Source organism: Lissotriton vulgaris, chromosome 4_1 (assembly GCF_964263255.1).
Source record: "Lissotriton vulgaris chromosome 4_1, aLisVul1.2, whole genome shotgun sequence".
Lineage (NCBI taxonomy): Eukaryota > Metazoa > Chordata > Amphibia > Caudata > Salamandridae > Lissotriton > Lissotriton vulgaris.
This window is the reverse complement of record NC_141691.1, coordinates 1,300,982,185-1,301,000,817: the sequence shown is the minus strand read 5'-3', so window position 1 is coordinate 1,301,000,817 and position 18,633 is coordinate 1,300,982,185. Positions and strand designations below refer to the sequence as shown.

Sequence of the window (18,633 nt, the reverse complement as noted above, 5' to 3'; positions counted from 1 at the left end):
TTTCTTGTGTCTCATTTTTGACTGTTTATCACCTTGGATCAAACGCTGCTTGAAGGATTGGATAAATACATTTGATATAGTTGTAGAATTAATTATTATTCTGAAAGCTCCTGGAATATCTATCAATGGTTCTAAGTTCTGACGCCAAGTACTTAAATCTCCTATTTATTGCAATTTATTGAGGTCATTTTTGTTTTGTCTTGTTGATGAAATATGAAGATAGTATGAATGTAAACAGCTGAATATAAGCTTTCCAACTATCCCTGGTTAACAATCGGTATCACTTCATCATCTGCTATTTCTTCAATAGTATGCTATATATTTATTGAGCCTATTAGTTTAGTCTTTAGAGCATAAAGTTAAAAATGCCAAGGACATAATTTCAATCAGTCTCCAAGCCAATACTTGATGCTCCTTTAATGTTGAAAATAGATGTATTTTCTTCTGTATCATGTGTATCTCTATATTTATTTTGAGGGGAAGCTGATAGAATGATTAAATGAATCAATTGCATATAGGTGATAAATTGTTATTTATTGCTAAAACACATGGAAAAAACATTAATGGTTCTAAGTTCTAACACTAAGTATGAAAATCTCTCTCGTATTGTAATTCTTTTAAAGTCATATTAGTTTCTTCATGTTGATATTATATATTTATAACTTCATGGTAAACCTCTGAAATTAAGCTTTCCAAATCCCCCGGGTTAACTATCATTAGCACTCCTTCATATGCTGGACTTCCAGCAATTTGTGCAAAATGGCCTGTTAGCTCAGATGGTTAGAGTGTGGTGCTATTAACGCTAAGGTCACAGGTTCGATCCTTGTACAGGCCAAGTTTAATTGTTTGAAAAAAGATTTATTTTTCTTGTGTCTCATTTTTGACTGTTTATCACCTTGGATCAAACGCTGCTTGAAGGATTGGATGAAAACATTTGATATAGTTGTAGAATTAATTATTATTCTGAAAGCTCCTGGAATATCTATTAATGGTTCTAAGTTCTAACGCTAAGTAACTACATCTCTTATTTATTGCAATTTATTGAGGTCATTTTTGTTTTGTCTTGTTGATGAAATATAAAGATAGTATGAATGTAAACAGCTGAATATAAGCTTTCCAACTATCCCGGGTTAACAATCGGTAGCACTTCATCATCTGCTATTTCCTCAATAGTATGCTATATATTTAGTGAGCCTAGTAGTTTAGTCTTTAGAGCATAAAGTTAAAAATGCCAAGGACATACTTTCAATCAGTCTCCAAGCCAATACTTGATGCTCCTTTAATGTTGAAAATAGATGTATTTTCTTCTGTATCATGTGTATCTCTATATTTATTTTGAGGGGAAGCTGATAGAATGATTAAATGAATCAATTGCATATAGGTGATGAATTGTTATTTATTGCTAAAACACATGGAAAAAGCATTAATAGTTCTAAGTTCTAACACTAAGTATGAAAATCTCTTTTGTATTGTAATTTTTTTAAAGTCATATTAGTTTCTTCATGTTGATATTATATATTTATAACTTCATGGTAAACCTTTGAAATTAAGCTTTCCAAATCTCCCGGGTTAACTATCATTAGCAATTCTTCATATGCTGGACTTCCAGGAACTTGTGCAAAATGGCCTGTTAGCTCAGATCGTTAGAGCTTGGTGCTAATAACGCCAAGGTCAGAGGTTCGATCCCTACACAGGCCAAGTTTAATTGTTTGAAAAAAGATAAATTTTTCTTGTGTCTCATTTTTGACTGTTTATCACCTTGGATCAAACGCTGCTTGAAGGATTGGATAAATACATTTGATATAGTTGTAGAATTAATTATTATTCTGAAAGCTCCTGGAATATCTATTAATGGTTCTAAGTTCTGACGCCAAGTACTTAAATCTCCTATTTATTGCAATTTATTGAGGTCATTTTTGTTTTGTCTTGTTGATGAAATATGAAGATAGTATGAATGTATACAGCTGAATATAAGCTTTCCAACTATCCCGGGTTAACAATCGGTAGCACTTCATCATCTGCTATTTCTTCAATAGTATGCTATATATTTATTGAGCCTATTAGTTTAGTCTTTAGAGCATAAAGTTAAATATGCCAAGGACATACTTTCAATCAGTCTCCAAGCCAATACTTGATGCTCCTTTAATGTTGAAAATAGATGTATTTTCTTCTGTATCATGTGTATGTCTATATTTCCTTTGAGAGGAAGCTGATAGAATTATTAGATGATTCAATTGCATATAGGTGATGAATTGTTATTTATTGCTAAAACACATGGAAAAAACATTATAGGTTCTAAGTTCTAACACTAAGTATGAAAATCTCTTTTGTATTGTAATTTTTTTAAAGTCATATTAGTTTCTTCATGTTGATATTATATATTTATAACTTCATGGTAAACCTATGAAATTAAGCTTTCCAAATCTCCCGGGTTAACTATCATTAGCAATTCTTCATATGCTGGACTTCCAGAAGCTTGTGCAAAATGGTCTGTTAGCTCAGATGGTTAGAGCGTGGTGCTAATAACGCCAAGGTCACAGGTTCGATCCCTGTACAGGCCAAGTTTAATTGTTTGAAAAAAGATTAATTTTTCTTGTGTCTCATTTTTGACTGTTTATCACCTTGGATCAAACGCTGCTTGAAGGATTGGATGAATACATTTGATATAGTTTTAGAATAATTATTTTTCTGAAAGCTCCTGGAATATCTATTAATGGTTCTAAGTTCTAACGCCAAGTAACTAAATCTCTTATTTATTACAATTTATTGAGGTCATTTTTGTTTTGTCTTGTTGATGAAATATAAAGATAGTATGAATGTAAACAGCTGAATATAAGCTTTCCAACCATGCCGGGTTAACAATCGGTAGCACTTCATCATCTGCTATTTCTTCAATAGTATGCTATATATTTATTGAGTCTATTAATTTATTCTTTAGAGCATAAAGTTAAAAATGCCAAGGACATACTTTCAATCAGTCTCCAAGCCTATATTTGATGCTGCTTTAATTTTGAAAATAGATGTATTTTCTTCTGTATCATGTGTATCTCTATATTTATTTTGAGGGGAAGCTGATAGAAAGATTAAATGAATCAATTGCATATAGGTGATGAATTGTTATTTATTGCTAAAACACATGGAAAAAACATTAATGGTTCTAAGTTCTAACACTAAGTATGAAAATACCTTTTGTATTGTAATTTTTTTAAAGTCATATTAGTTTCTTCATGTTGATATTATATATTTATAACTTCATGGTAAACCTCTGAAATTAAGCTTTCCAAATCTCCCGGGTTAACTATCATTGACACTTCTTCATATGCTGGACTTCCAGGAATTTGTTCAAAATGGCCTGTTAGCTCAGATCGTTAGAGCGTGGTGCTAATAACGCCAAGGTCACAGGTTCGATCCCTGTACAGGCCAAGTTTAATTGTTTGAAAAAAGATTAATTTTTCTTGTGTCTCATTTTTGACTGTTTATCACCTTGGATCAAACGCTGCTTGAAGGATTGGATGAATACATTTGATATAGTTGTAGAATTAATTATTATTCTGAAAGCTCCTGGAATATCTATTAGTGGTTCTAAGTTCTAACGCCAAGGAACTAAATCTCTTATTTATTGCAATTTATTGAGGTCATTTTTGTTTTGTCTTTTTGATGAAATATAAAGATAGTATGAATGTATACAGCTGAATATAAGCTTTCCAACTATCCCGGGTTAACAATCGGTAGCACTTCATCATCTGCTATTTCTTCAATAGTATGCTATATATTTATTGAGCCTATTAGTTTAGTCTTTAGAGCATAAAGTTAAAAATGCCAAGGACATACTTTCAATCAGTCTCCAAGCCAATACTTGATGCTCCTTTAATGTTGAAAATAGATGTATTTTCTTCTGTATCATGTGTATCTCTTTATTTATTTTGAGGGGAAGCTGATAGAATGAGTAAATGAATCAATTGCATATAGGTGATGAATTGTTATTTATTGCTAAAACACATGGAAAAAGCATTAATAGTTCTAAGTTCTAACACTAAGTATGAAAATCTATTTTGTATTGTAATTTTTTTAAAGTCATATTAGTTTCTTCATGTTGATATTATATATTTATAACTTCATGGTAAACCTTTGAAATTAAGCTTTCCAAATCTCCCGGGTTAACTATCATTAGCAATTCTTCATATGCTGGACTTCCAGGAACTTGTGCAAAATGGCCTGTTAGCTCAGATCGTTAGAGCTTGGTGCTAATAACGCCAAGGTCACAGGTTCGATTCCTGTACAGGCCAAGTTTAATTGTTTGAAAAAAGATTAATTTTTCTTGTGTCTCATTTTTGACTGTTTATCACCTTGGATCAAACGCTGCTTGAAGGATTGGATGAATACATTTGATATTGTTGTAGAATTAATTATTATTCTGAAAGCTCCTGGTATATCTATTAATGGTTCTAAGTTCTAATGCCAAGTAACTAAATCTCTTATTTATTGCAATTTATTGAGGTCATTTTTGTTTTGTCTTGTTGATGAAATATAAAGATAGTATGAATGTAAACAGCTGAATATAAGCTTTCCAACTATCCCGGGTTAACAATCGGTAGCACTTCATCATCTGCTATTTCTTCCATAGTATGCTATATATTTATTGAGCCTATTAATTTAGTCTTTAGAGCATAAAGTTAAAAATGCCAAGGACATACTTTCAATCAGTCTCCAAGCCTATATTTGATGCTGCTTTAATTTTGAAAATAGATGTATTTTCTTCTGTATCATGTGTATCTCTATATTTATTTTGAGGGGAAGCTGATAGAAAGATTAAATGAATCAATTGCATATAGGTGATGAATTGTTATTTATTGCTAAAACACATGGAAAAACATTAATGGTTCTAAGTTCTAACACTAAGTATGAAAATACCTTTTGTATTGTAATTTTTTTAAAGTCATATTAGTTTCTTCATGTTGATATTATATATTTATAACTTCATGGTAAACCTCTGAAATTAAGCTTTCCAAATCTCCCGGGTTAACTATCATTAACACTTCTTCATATGCTGGACTTCCAGGAATTTGTTCAAAATGGCCTGTTAGCTCAGATGGTTAGAGCGTGGTGCTAATAACACCAAGGTCACAGGTTCGATCCCTGTACAGGCCAAGTTTAATTGTTTGAAAAAAGATTAATTTTTCTTGTGTCTCATTTTTGACTGTTTATCACCTTGGATCAAACGCTGCTTGAAGGATTGGATGAATACATTTGATATAGTTGTAGAATTAATTATTATTCTGAAAGCTCCTGGAATATCTATTAATGGTTCTAAGTTCTAACGCCAAGGAACTAAATCTCTTATTTATTGCAATTTATTGAGTATGCTATATATTTAGTGAGCCTAGTAGTTTAGTCTTTAGAGCATAAAGTTAAATATGCCAAGGACATACTTTCAATCAGTCTCCAAGCCAATACTTGATGCTCCTTTAATGTTGAAAATAGATGTATTTTCTTCTGTATCATGTGTATGTCTATATTTCCTTTGAGGGGAAGCTGATAGAATTATTAGATGATTCAATTGCATATAGGTGATGAATTGTTATTTATTGCTAAAACACATGGAAAAAACATTATAGGTTCTAAGTTCTAACACTAAGTATGAAAATCTCTTTTGTATTGTAATTTTTTTAAAGTCATATTAGTTTCTTCATGTTGATATTATATATTTATAACTTCATGGTAAACCTATGAAATTAAGCTTTCCAAATCTCCCGGGTTAACTATCATTAGCAATTCTTCATATGCTGGACTTCCAGGAGCTTGTGCAAAATGGCCTGTTAGCTCAGATGGTTAGAGCGTGGTGCTAATAACGCCAAGGTCACAGGTTCGATCCCTGTACAGGCCAAGTTTAATTGTTTGAAAAAAGATTAATTTTTCTTGTGTCTCATTTTTGACTGTTTATCACCTTGGATCAAACGCTGCTTGAAGGATTGGATGAATACATTTGATATAGTTTTAGAATTAATTATTTTTCTGAAAGCTCCTGGAATATCTATTAATGGTTCTAAGTTCTAACGCCAAGTAACTAAATCTCTTATTTATTACAATTTATTGAGGTCATTTTTGTTTTGTCTTGTTGATGAAATATAAAGATAGTATGAATGTAAACAGCTGAATATAAGCTTTCCAACCATGCCGGGTTAACAATCGGTAGCACTTCATCATCTGCTATTTCTTCAATAGTATGCTATATATTTATTGAGTCTATTAATTTATTCTTTAGAGCATAAAGTTAAAAATGCCAAGGACATACTTTCAATCAGTCTCCAAGCCTATATTTGATGCTGCTTTAATTTTGAAAATAGATGTATTTTCTTCTGTATCATGTGTATCTCTATATTTATTTTGAGGGGAAGCTGATAGAATGATTAAATGAATCAATTGCATATAGGTGATGAATTGTTATTTATTGCTAAAACACATGGAAAAAACATTAATGGTTCTAAGTTCCAACACTAAGTATGAAAATACCTTTTGTATTGTAATTTTTTTAAAGTCATATTAGTTTCTTCATGTTGATATTATATATTTATAACTTCATGGTAAACCTCTGAAATTAAGCTTTCCAAATCTCCCGGGTTAACTATCATTAACACTTCTTCATATGCTGGACTTCCAGGAATTTGTTCAAAATGGCCTGTTAGCTCAGATGGTTAGAGCGTGGTGCTAATAACGCCAAGGTTACAGGTTCGATCCCTGTACAGGCCAAGTTTAATTGTTTGAAAAAAGATTAATTTTTCTTGTGTCTCATTTTTGACTGTTTATCACCTTGGATCAAACGCTCCTTGAAGGATTGGATGAATACATTTGATATAGTTGTAGAATTAATTATTATTCTGAAAGCTCCTGGAATATCTATTAATGGTTCTAAGTTCTAACGCCAAGGAACTAAATCTCTTATTTATTGCAATTTATTGAGGTCATTTTTGTTTTGTCTTTTTGATGAAATATAAAGATAGTATGAATGTATACAGCTGAATTTAAGCTTTCCAACTATCCCGGGTTAACAATCGGTAGCACTTCATCATCTGCTATTTCTTCAATAGTATGCTATATATTTATTGAGCCTATTAGTTTAGTCTTTAGAGCATAAAGTTAAAAATGCCAAGGACATACTTTCAATCAGTCTCCAAGCCAATACTTGATGCTCCTTTAATGTTGAAAATAGATGTATTTTCTTCTGTATCATGTGTATCTCTATATTTATTTTGAGGGGAAGCTGATAGAATGATTAAATGAATCAATTGCATATAGGTGATGAATTGTTATTTATTGCTAAAACACATGGAAAAAGCATTAATAGTTCTAAGTTCTAACACTAAGTATGAAAATCTCTTTTGTATTGTAATTTTTTTAAAGTCATATTAGTTTCTTCATGTTGATATTATATATTTATAACTTCATGGTAAACCTTTGAAATTAAGCTTTCCAAATCTCCCGGGTTAACTATCATTAGCAATTCTTCATATGCTGGACTTCCAGGAACTTGTGCAAAATGGCCTGTTAGCTCAGATCGTTAGAGCTTGGTGCTAATAACGCCAAGGTCACAGGTTCGATTCCTGTACAGGCCAAGTTTAATTGTTTGAAAAAAGATTAATTTTTCTTGTGTCTCATTTTTGACTGTTTATCACCTTGGATCAAACGCTGCTTGAAGGATTGGATGAATACATTTGATATTGTTGTAGAATTAATTATTATTCTGAAAGCTCCTGGTATATCTATTAATGGTTCTAAGTTCTAACGCCAAGTAACTAAATCTCTTATTTATTGCAATTTATTGAGGTCATTTTTGTTTTGTTTTGTTGATGAAATATAAAGATAGTATGAATGTAAACAGCTGAATATAAGCTTTCCAACTATCCCGGGTTAACAATCGGTAGCACTTCATCATCTGCTATTTCTTCCATAGTATGCTATATATTTATTGAGCTTATTAATTTAGTCTTTAGAGCATAAAGTTAAAAATGCCAAGGACATACTTTCAATCAGTCTCCAAGCCAATACTTGATGCTCCTTTAATGTTGAAAATAGATGTGTTTTCTTCTGTATCATGTGTATCTCTATATTTATTTTGAGGGGAAGCTGATAGAATGATTAAATGAATCAATTGCATATAGGTGATGAATTGTTATTTATTGCTAAAACACATGGAAAAAGCATTAATAGTTCTAAGTTCTAACACTAAGTATGAAAATCTCTTTTGTATTGTAATTTTTTTAAAGTCATATTAGTTTCTTTATGTTGATATTATATATTTATAACTTCATGGTAAATCTCCGAAATTAAGCTTTCCAAATCTCCCGGGTTATCATTAGCACTTCTTTATATGCTGGACTTCCAGGAACTTGTGCAAAATGGCCTGTTAGCTCAGATGGTTAGAGTGTGGTGCTAATAACGCCAAGGTCAGAGGTTCGATCCCTACACAGGCCAAGTTTAATTGTTTGAAAAAAGATAAATTTTTCTTGTGTCTCATTTTTGACTGTTTATCACCTTGGATCAAACGCTGCTTGAAGGATTGGATAAATACATTTGATATAGTTGTAGAATTAATTATTATTCTGAAAGCTCCTGGAATATCTATTAATGGTTCTAAGTTCTGACGCCAAGTACTTAAATCTCCTATTTATTGCAATTTATTGAGGTCATTTTTGTTTTGTCTTGTTGATGAAATATGAAGATAGTATGAATGTATACAGCTGAATATAAGCTTTCCAACTATCCCGGGTTAACAATCGGTAGCACTTCATCATCTGCTATTTCTTCAATAGTATGCTATATATTTATTGAGCCTATTCGTTTAGTCTTTAGAGCATAAAGTTAAATATGCCAAGGACATACTTTCAATCAGTCTCCAAGCCAATACTTGATGCTCCTTTAATGTTGAAAATAGATGTATTTTCTTCTGTATCATGTGTATGTCTATATTTCCTTTGAGAGGAAGCTGATAGAATTATTAGATGATTCAATTGCATATAGGTGATGAATTGTTATTTATTGCTAAAACACATGGAAAAAACATTATAGGTTCTAAGTTCTAACACTAAGTATGAAAATCTCTTTTGTATTGTAATTTTTTTAAAGTCATATTAGTTTCTTCATGTTGATATTATATATTTATAACTTCATGGTAAACCTATGAAATTAAGCTTTCCAAATCTCCCGGGTTAACTATCATTAGCAATTCTTCATATGCTGGACTTCCAGAAGCTTGTGCAAAATGGTCTGTTAGCTCAGATGGTTAGAGCGTGGTGCTAATAACGCCAAGGTCACAGGTTCGATCCCTGTACAGGCCAAGTTTAATTGTTTGAAAAAAGATTAATTTTTCTTGTGTCTCATTTTTGACTGTTTATCACCTTGGATCAAACGCTGCTTGAAGGATTGGATGAATACATTTGATATAGTTTTAGAATAATTATTTTTCTGAAAGCTCCTGGAATATCTATTAATGGTTCTAAGTTCTAACGCCAAGTAACTAAATCTCTTATTTATTACAATTTATTGAGGTCATTTTTGTTTTGTCTTGTTGATGAAATATAAAGATAGTATGAATGTAAACAGCTGAATATAAGCTTTCCAACCATGCCGGGTTAACAATCGGTAGCACTTCATCATCTGCTATTTCTTCAATAGTATGCTATATATTTATTGAGTCTATTAATTTATTCTTTAGAGCATAAAGTTAAAAATGCCAAGGACATACTTTCAATCAGTCTCCAAGCCTATATTTGATGCTGCTTTAATTTTGAAAATAGATGTATTTTCTTCTGTATCATGTGTATCTCTATATTTATTTTGAGGGGAAGCTGATAGAAAGATTAAATGAATCAATTGCATATAGGTGATGAATTGTTATTTATTGCTAAAACACATGGAAAAAACATTAATGGTTCTAAGTTCTAACACTAAGTATGAAAATACCTTTTGTATTGTAATTTTTTTAAAGTCATATTAGTTTCTTCATGTTGATATTATATATTTATAACTTCATGGTAAACCTCTGAAATTAAGCTTTCCAAATCTCCCGGGTTAACTATCATTAACACTTCTTCATATGCTGGACTTCCAGGAATTTGTTCAAAATGGCCTGTTAGCTCAGATGGTTAGAGCGTGGTGCTAATAACGCCAAGGTCACAGGTTCGATCCCTGTACAGGCCAAGTTTAATTGTTTGAAAAAAGATTAATTTTTCTTGTGTCTCATTTTTGACTGTTTATCACCTTGGATCAAACGCTGCTTGAAGGATTGGATGAATACATTTGATATAGTTGTAGAATTAATTATTATTCTGAAAGCTCCTGGAATATCTATTAATGGTTCTAAGTTCTAACGCCAAGGAACTAAATCTCTTATTTATTGCAATTTATTGAGGTCATTTTTGTTTTGTCTTTTTGATGAAATATAAAGATAGTATGAATGTATACAGCTGAATATAAGCTTTCCAACTATCCCGGGTTAACAATCGGTAGCACTTCATCATCTGCTATTTCTTCAATAGTATGCTATATATTTATTGAGCCTATTAGTTTAGTCTTTAGAGCATAAAGTTAAAAATGCCAAGGACATACTTTCAATCAGTCTCCAAGCCAATACTTGATGCTCCTTTAATGTTGAAAATAGATGTATTTTCTTCTGTATCATGTGTATCTCTATATTTATTTTGAGGGGAAGCTGATAGAATGATTAAATGAATCAATTGCATATAGGTGATGAATTGTTATTTATTGCTAAAACACATGGAAAAAGCATTAATTGTTCTAAGTTCTAACACTAAGTATGAAAATCTCTTTTGTATTGTAATTTTTTTACAGTCATATTAGTTTCTTCATGTTGATATTATATATTTATAACTTCATGGTAAACCTTTGAAATTAAGCTTTCCAAATCTCCCGGGTTAACTATCATTAGCAATTCTTCATATGCTGGACTTCCAGGAACTTGTGCAAAATGGCCTGTTAGCTCAGATCGTTAGAGCTTGGTGCTAATAACGCCAAGGTCACAGGTTCGATTCCTGTACAGGCCAAGTTTAATTGTTTGAAAAAAGATTAATTTTTCTTGTGTCTCATTTTTGACTGTTTATCACCTTGGATCAAACGCTGCTTGAAGGATTGGATGAATACATTTGATATTGTTGTAGAATTAATTATTATTCTGAAAGCTCCTGGTATATCTATTAATGGTTCTAAGTTCTAATGCCAAGTAACTAAATCTCTTATTTATTGCAATTTATTGAGGTCATTTTTGTTTTGTCTTGTTGATGAAATATAAAGATAGTATGAATGTAAACAGCTGAATATAAGCTTTCCAACTATCCCGGGTTAACAATCGGTAGCACTTCATCATCTGCTATTTCTTCCATAGTATGCTATATATTTATTGAGCCTATTAATTTAGTCTTTAGAGCATAAAGTTAAAAATGCCAAGGACATACTTTCAATCAGTCTCCAAGCCAATACTTGATGCTCCTTTAATGTTGAAAATAGATGTATTTTCTTCTGTACCATGTGTATCTCTATATTTATTTTGAGGGGAAGCTGATAGAATGATTAAATGAATCAATTGCATATAGGTGATGAATTGTTATTTATTGCTAAAACACATGGAAAAAGCATTAATAGTTCTAAGTTCTAACACTAAGTATGAAAATCTCTTTTGTATTGTAATTTTTTTAAAGTCATATTAGTTTCTTTATGTTGATATTATATATTTATAACTTCATGGTAAATCTCCGAAATTAAGCTTTCCAAATCTCCCGGGTTATCATTAGCACTTCTTCATATGCTGGACTTCCAGGAGCTTGTGCAAAATGGCCTGTTAGCTCAGATGGTTAGAGTGTGGTGCTAATAACGCCAAGGTCAGAGGTTCGATCCCTACACAGGCCAAGTTTAATTGTTTGAAAAAAGATAAATTTTTCTTGTGTCTCATTTTTGACTGTTTATCACCTTGGATCAAACGCTGCTTGAAGGATTGGATAAATACATTTGATATAGTTGTAGAATTAATTATTATTCTGAAAGCTCCTGGAATATCTATCAATGGTTCTAAGTTCTGACGCCAAGTACTTAAATCTCCTATTTATTGCAATTTATTGAGGTCATTTTTGTTTTGTCTTGTTGATGAAATATGAAGATAGTATGAATGTAAACAGCTGAATATAAGCTTTCCAACTATCCCGGGTTAACAATCGGTATCACTTCATCATCTGCTATTTCTTCAATAGTATGCTATATATTTATTGAGCCTATTAGTTTAGTCTTTAGAGCATAAAGTTAAAAATGCCAAGGACATAATTTCAATCAGTCTCCAAGCCAATACTTGATGCTCCTTTAATGTTGAAAATAGATGTATTTTCTTCTGTATCATGTGTATCTCTATATTTATTTTGAGGGGAAGCTGATAGAATGATTAAATGAATCAATTGCATATAGGTGATAAATTGTTATTTATTTCTAAAACACATGGAAAGAACATTAATGGTTCTAAGTTCTAACACTAAGTATGAAAATCTCTCTCGTATTGTAATTCTTTTAAAGTCATATTAGTTTCTTCATGTTGATATTATATATTTATAACTTCATGGTAAACCTCTGAAATTAAGCTTTCCAAATCCCCCGGGTTAACTATCATTAGCACTCCTTCATATGCTGGACTTCCAGCAATTTGTGCAAAATGGCCTGTTAGCTCAGATGGTTAGAGTGTGGTGCTATTAACGCTAAGGTCACAGGTTCGATCCTTGTACAGGCCAAGTTTAATTGTTTGAAAAAAGATTTATTTTTCTTGTGTCTCATTTTTGACTGTTTATCACCTTGGATCAAACGCTGCTTGAAGGATTGGATGAAAACATTTGATATAGTTGTAGAATTAATTATTATTCTGAAAGCTCCTGGAATATCTATTAATGGTTCTAAGTTCTAACGCTAAGTAACTACATCTCTTATTTATTGCAATTTATTGAGGTCATTTTTGTTTTGTCTTGTTGATGAAATATAAAGATAGTATGAATGTAAACAGCTGAATATAAGCTTTCCAACTATCCCGGGTTAACAATCGGTAGCACTTCATCATCTGCTATTTCCTCAATAGTATGCTATATATTTAGTGAGCCTAGTAGTTTAGTCTTTAGAGCATAAAGTTAAAAATGCCAAGGACATGCTTTCAATCAGTCTCCAAGCCAATACTTGATGCTCCTTTAATGTTGAAAATAGATGTATTTTCTTCTGTATCATGTGTATGTCTATATTTCCTTTGAGGGGAAGCTGATAGAATGATTAGATGATTCAACTGCATATAGGTGATGAATTGTTATTTATTGCTAAAACACATGGAAAAAACATTAATGGTTCTAAGTTCTAACACTAAGTATGAAAATTTTTTTGTATTGTAATTTTTTAAAGTCATATTAATTTCTTCATGTTGATAATATATATTTATAACTTCATGGTAAACCTCTGAAATTAAGCTTTCCAAATCTCCCGGGTTAACTATCATTAACACTTCTTCATATGCTGGACTTCCAGGAATTTGTGCAAAATGGCCTGTTAGCTCAGATGGTTAGAGTGTGGTGCTAATAACGCCAAGGTCACTGATTTGATCCCTGTACAGGCCAAGTTTAATTGTTTGAAAAAAGATTAATTTTTCGTGTGTCTCATTTTTGACTGTTTATCACCTTGGATCAAACGCTGCTTGAAGGATTGGATGAATACATTTGATATAGTTGTAGAATTAATTATTATTCTGAAAGCTCCTGGAATATCTATTAATGGTTCTAAGTTCTAACGCCAAGTAACTAAATCTCTTATTTATTGCAATTTATTGATGTCATTTTTGTTTTGTCCTGTTGATGAAATATAAAGATAGTATGAATGTGAACAGCTGAATATAAGGTTTCCAACTATCCCGGGTTAACAATCAGTAGCACTTCATCATCTGCTATTTCTTCAATAGTATGCTATATATTTAGTGAGCCTATTAGTTTTGTCTTTAGAGCATAAAGTTAAAAATGCCAAGGACATACTTACAATCCGTCTCCAAGCCAATACTTGATGCTCCTTTAATGTTGAAAATAGATGTATTTTCTTCTGTATCATGTGTATCTCTATATTTCCTTTGAGGGGAAGCTGATAGAATGATTAAATGAATCCATTGCATATAGGTGATGAATTGTTATTTGTTGCTAAAACACATGGAAAAAACATTAATGGTTCTAAGTTCTACACTAAGTATGAAAATCTCTTTTGTATTGTAATTTTTTTAAAGTCATATTAGTTTCTTCATGTTGATATTATATATTTATAACTTCATGGTAAAACTCTGAAATTAAGCTTTCCAAACCTCCCGGGTTAACTATCATTAGCACTTCTTCATATGCTAGACTTCCAGGAATTTGTGCAAAATGGCCTGTTAGCTCAGATGGTCAGAGTGTGGTGCTAATACCGCCAAGGTCACAGGTCCGATCCCTGTACAGGCCAAGTTTAATTGTTTGAAAAAAGATTAATTTTTCTTGTGTCTAATTTTTGACTGTTTATCCCCTTGGATCTAACACTGCTTGAAGGATTGGATGAATACATTTGATATAGTTGCAGAATTATTTATTATTCTGAAAGCTCCTGGAATATCTATTAATGGTTTTAAGTTCTAACGCCAAGTAACTAAATCTCTTATTTATTGCAATTTATTGAGGTCATTTTTTTTTTGTCTTGTTGATGAAATATAAAGATAGTATGAATGTAAACAGCTGAATATAAGCTTTCCAATTATCCCGGGTTAACAATCGGTAGCACTTCATCATCTGCTATTTCTTCAATAGTATGCTATATATTTAGTGAACCTATTAGTTTTGTCTTTAGAGCATAAAGTTAAAAATGCCAAGGACATACTTTCAATCAGTCTCCAAGCCAATACTTGATGCTCCTTTAATGTTGAAAATAGATGTATTTTCTTCTGTATCATGTGTATGTCTATATTTCCTTTGAGGGGAAGCTGATAGAATGATTAGATGATTCAATTGCATATAGGTGATGAATTGTTATTTATTGCTAAAACACATGGAAAAAACATTAATGGTTCTAAGTTCTAACACTAAGTATGAAAATCTCTCTCGTATTGTAATTCTTTTAAAGTCATATTAGTTTCTTCATGTTGATATTATATATTTTTAACTTCATGGTAAACCTCTGAAATTAAGCTTTCCAAATCTCCCGGGTTAACTATCATTAGCACTTCTTCATATGCTGGACTTCCAGCAATTTGTGCAAAATGGTCTGTTAGCTCAGATGGTTAGAGCGTGGTGCTAATAATGCCAAGGTCACAGGTTCGATCCCTGTACAGGCCAAGTTTAATTGTTTAAAAAAAGATAATTTTTCTTGTGTCTCATTTTTGACTGTTTATCACCTTGGATCAAACGCTTCTTGAAGGATTGGATGAATACATTTGATATAGTTGTAGAATTCATTATTATTCTGAAAGCTCCTGGAATATCTATTAATGGTTCTAAGTTCTAACGCCAAGTAACTAAATCTCTTATTTATTGCAATTTATTGAGGTCATTTTTGTTTTGTCTTGTTGATGAAATATAAAGATAGTATGAATGTAAACAGCTGAATATAAGCTTTCCAATTATCCCGGGTTAACAATCGGTAGCACTTCATCATCTGCTATTTCTTCAATAGTATGCTATATATTTAGTGAACCTATTAGTTTTGTCTTTAGAGCATAAAGTTAAAAATGCCAAGAACATACTTACAATCCGTCTCCAAGCCAATACTTGATGCTCCTTTAATGTTGAAAATAGATGTATTTTCTTCTGTATCATGTGTATCTCTATATTTCCTTTGAGGGTAAGCTGACAGTATGATTAAATGAATCAATTGCATATAGGTGATGAATTGTTATTTATTGCTAAAACACACATGGAAAAAACATTAATGGTTCTAAGTTCTACACTAAGTATGAAAATCTCTTTTGTATTGTAATTTTTTTAAAGTCATATTAGTTTCTTCATAAATATATATTATATATTTATAACTTCATGGTAAACCTCTGAAATTAAGCTTTCCAAACCTCCCGGGTTAACTATCATTAGCACTTCTTCATATGCTAGACTTCCAGGAATTTGTGCAAAATGGCCTGTTAGCTCAGATGGTTAGAGTGTGGTGCTAATAACGCCAAGGGCACAGGTTCGATCCCTGTACAGGCCAAGTTTAATTGTTTGAAAAAAGATTAATTTTCTTGTGTCTCATTTTTGACTGTTTATCACCTTGGATCAAACGTTGCTTGAAGGATTGGATGAATACATTTGATATAGTTGCAGAATTAATTATTATTCTGAAAGCTCCTGGAATATCTATTAATGGTTCTAAGTTCTAATGCCAAGTAACTAAATCTCTTATTTATTGCAATATATTGAGGTCATTTTTGTTTTGTCTTGTTGATGAAATATAAAGATAGTATGAATGTAAACAGCTGAATATAAGCTTTCCAACTATCCCGGGTTAACAATCGGTAGCACTTCATCATCTGCTATTTCTTCAATAGTATGCTATATATTTATTGAGCCTATTAGATTAGTCTTTAGAGCATAAAGTTAAAAATGCCAAGGACATACTTTCAATCAGTCTCCAAGCCAATACTTGATGCTCCTTTAATGTTGAAAATAGATGTATTTTCTTCTGTATCATGTGTATGTCTACATTTCCTTTGAGAGGAAGCTGACAGAATGATTAGATGATTCAATTGCATATAGGTGATGAATTGTTATTTAGTGCTAAAACACATGGAAAAAACATTAATGGTTCTAAGTTCTAACACTAAGTATGAAAATCTCTCTCGTATTGTTATTTTTTTAAAGTCATATTAGTTTCTTCATGTTGATATTATATATTTATAACTTCATGGTAAACCTCTGAAATTAAGCTTTCCAAATCTCCCGGGTTAACTATCATTAGCACTTCTTCATATGCTGGACTTCCAGGAATTTGTGCAAAATGGCCTGTTAGCTCAGATGGTTAGAGCGTGGTGCTAATAACGCCAAGGTCACAGGTTCGATCCCTGTACAGGCCAAGTTTAATTGTTTGAAAAAAGATTAATTTTTCTTGTCTCATTTTTGACTGTTTATCACCTTGGATCAAACGCTGCTTGAAGGATTAGATGAATACATTTGATATAGTTGTAGAATTAATTATTATTCTGAAAGCTCCTGGGATATCTACTAATGGTTCTAAGTTCTAACGCCAAGTAACTAAATCTCTTATTTATTGCAATTTATTGAGGTCATTTTGTTTTGTCTTGTTGATGAAATATAAAGATAGTATGAATGTAAACAGCTGAATATAAGCTTTCCAACTATCCCGGGTTAACAATCGGTAGCACTTCACCATCTTCTATTTCTTCAATAGTATGCTATATATTTATTGAGCCTATTAGTTTAGTCTTTAGAGCATAAAGTTAAAAATGCCAAGGACATACTTTCAATCAGTCTCCAAGCCAATACTTGATGCTCCTTTAATGTTGAAAATAGATGTATTTTCTTCTGTATCGTGTGTAGCTATATATTTCCTTTGAGGGGAAGCTGATAGAATGATTAAATGAGTCAATTGCATATAAGTGATGAATTGTTATTTATTGCTAAAATACATGGAAAAAACATTAATGGTTCTAAGTTCTAACACTAAGTATGAAAATCTCTTTTGTATTGTAATTTTTTTAAAGTCATATTAGTTTCTTCATGTTGATATTATATATTTATAACTTCATGGTAAACCTCTGAAATTAAGCTTTCCAAATCTCCCTGGTTAACTATCATTAGCTCTTCTTCATATGCTGGACTTCCAGGAATTTGTGCACAATGGCCTGTTAGCTCAGATGGTTAGAGCGTGGTGCTAATAACGCCAAGGTCACTGGTTCGATCCCTGTACAGGCCAAGTTTAATTGTTTGAAAAAAGATTAATTTTTCTTGTGTCTCATTTTTGACTGTTTATCATCTTGGATCAAACGCTGCTTGAAGGATTGGATGAATACATTTGATATAGTTGTAGAAATAATTATTATTCTGAAAGCTCCTGGAATATCTATTAATGGTTCTAAGTTCTAACGCCAAGTAACTAAATCTCTTATTTATTGCAATTTATTGAGGTAATTTTTGTTTTGTCTTGTTGATGAAATATAAAGATAGTATGAATGTAAACAGCTGAATATAAGCTTTCCAACTATCCCGGGTTAACAATCGGGATCACTTCATCATCTGCTATTTCTTCAATAGTATGCTATATATTTATTGAGCCTATTAGTTTAGTCTTTAGAGCATAAAGTTAAAAATGCCAAGGAAATACTTTCAATCAGTCTCCAAGCCAATACTTGATGCTCCTTTAATGTTGAAAATAGATGTATTTTCTTCTGTATCGTGTGTATCTATATATTTCCTTTGAGGGGAAGCTGATAGAATGATTAAATTAGTCAATTGCATATAAGTGATGAATTGTTATTTATTGCTAAAATACATGGAAAAAACATTAATGGTTCTAAGTTCTAACACTAAGTATGAAAATCTCTTTTGTATTGTAATTTTTTTAAAGTCATATTAGTTTCTTCATGTTGATATTATA

At 31.5% G+C, this 18,633-nt stretch overlaps 5 non-coding genes across 5 annotated transcripts; all 5 read left to right on the top strand.

Moving 5' to 3' along the window:
- The first annotated feature begins 761 nt into the window (after positions 1-761).
- Positions 762-835, top strand: TRNAN-AUU (transfer RNA asparagine (anticodon AUU)). Its single transcript has one exon. It is a non-coding gene; the product is annotated as a tRNA-Asn (tRNA).
- A 4,975-nt stretch (positions 836-5,810) lies between these two features.
- TRNAI-AAU (transfer RNA isoleucine (anticodon AAU)) lies at positions 5,811-5,884 on the top strand. Its single transcript has one exon. It is a non-coding gene; the product is annotated as a tRNA-Ile (tRNA).
- Positions 5,885-10,120: 4,236 nt separating this feature from the next.
- TRNAI-AAU (transfer RNA isoleucine (anticodon AAU)) lies at positions 10,121-10,194 on the top strand. The gene has a single exon. It is a non-coding gene; the product is annotated as a tRNA-Ile (tRNA).
- A 2,511-nt stretch (positions 10,195-12,705) lies between these two features.
- TRNAN-AUU (transfer RNA asparagine (anticodon AUU)) lies at positions 12,706-12,779 on the top strand. Its single transcript has one exon. It is a non-coding gene; the product is annotated as a tRNA-Asn (tRNA).
- Positions 12,780-17,018: 4,239 nt separating this feature from the next.
- Positions 17,019-17,092, top strand: TRNAI-AAU (transfer RNA isoleucine (anticodon AAU)). Its single transcript has one exon. It is a non-coding gene; the product is annotated as a tRNA-Ile (tRNA).
- Positions 17,093-18,633: the final 1,541 nt, after the last annotated feature.